Source organism: Egretta garzetta, unplaced genomic scaffold (genome assembly GCF_000687185.1).
Source record: "Egretta garzetta isolate BGI_Z169 unplaced genomic scaffold, ASM68718v1 scaffold582, whole genome shotgun sequence".
Classification (NCBI taxonomy): Eukaryota; Metazoa; Chordata; class Aves; order Pelecaniformes; family Ardeidae; genus Egretta; species Egretta garzetta.
Genome location: NW_009258956.1, coordinates 236,702 through 237,832, shown reverse-complemented (window position 1 = coordinate 237,832; position 1,131 = coordinate 236,702). Strand labels below are relative to the sequence as shown.

The 1,131-nt window shown below is 53.1% G+C and overlaps 1 protein-coding gene across 1 annotated transcript in view; it reads right to left on the bottom strand.

The window, feature by feature from the left end:
- Nucleotides 1–1,131, bottom strand: part of ANKRD11 (ankyrin repeat domain 11) — a 159,634-nt gene that overhangs the window by 93,875 nt on the left and 64,628 nt on the right. The window contains exon 4 of the mRNA XM_035890170.1: nucleotides 301–388. The gene's annotated coding sequence lies outside the window, so the exon portion shown is untranslated. The remainder of the gene's footprint in view (nucleotides 1–300; nucleotides 389–1,131) is intronic.

The window sequence follows — 1,131 nt, the reverse complement described above, 5'->3', positions numbered from 1 at the left end:
CCCAAACCTGCAGGACCGCAGCGGCTGCCTTGGTCCCGGCGCGAGGCTCGGCATGGCAGCAGCGACTGCCGTTCCTCCCGAGCATGGGGATGAGGAAATTACCAAAGTTTTGGCAGCGCTCAAAAACAAACGCTGCCCGAGAATTTCATAACAGCAATTCAGAGCGAGAAGTAAGTCTCAACAGGAATGATTTTGAAAGTGCTTTTAAAAAAAAAAAAAAAAAAAAAAAAAAGTGGTTAAATGAACTGTTGGCTCGGTCACTAAGTCCAGCCAGGGAGATTATATGCATTATTGATTTACCTTCGAACAACTTGGGAACTCATTTCCAATGGTTTCTAATGGAACCTGGATTTTCTCAGTCCTAATCTGCCTCGTGAGGTTGAGCCTCCTGCAAGGAAATACAATACCAGAGCATTAAAATGGCAGCTGTCAGCCGGACAACAGCCCCATTCATTTAACGAAGACGGGGCGACAGCGATAGGGATCTTTAAAGGCTACTCCAGCAGGCTCCTTTGCAATTAGAGTGGGGAGAACCTGGTGGCGAGGGCGGCCTCGGCAGGGCCTGCGGGTAACGGTGCAGACCTGCAAGGCTGGGGATTCACAGAAAACAAAGGGAGGTTATGAAAAGTTTATTTTTGTAACGTCAGCCTGCGCACGCTATCTATAGTCCTTTCAGAAGCGACGCTGATGAGCGGTTTGAGCAGAGAAGTGGCAGTTTTGAACCTCGGCTCCGTTGCCTACTCAGCCGCAAACGTACAAAACATTTGGGCAAGTCAGTTTTTTCAGCAGGCACAGCTGTACGCGGCGCAGAGCAATGCTTGGGTTTCTATTCTTAGCAAGGCACGGGACGGAGCCGCACAGCCCATGCACAGCCGGTAAACAACCCTTCCCCACGACAACCAAAGCCGTTTTGCCATAGTAAATTCCCGTCCCGACAAATCACGACCTTTATGAGGGTGCACGAGCAGCAGCCCCGTTTGCAGGCGCGATGCGCTCGGAGCGCCCGATGGAAGGAAGCCGGTTTGCGGCGATCTCGGCACAGAAACCGGCGAGCTCGTAAACAACCGGGTGCCGCAGCCTTCCTCCCCACCCCACACCCCGCAGCGGGGCTCGCCACCGGCCGCGGCCCGA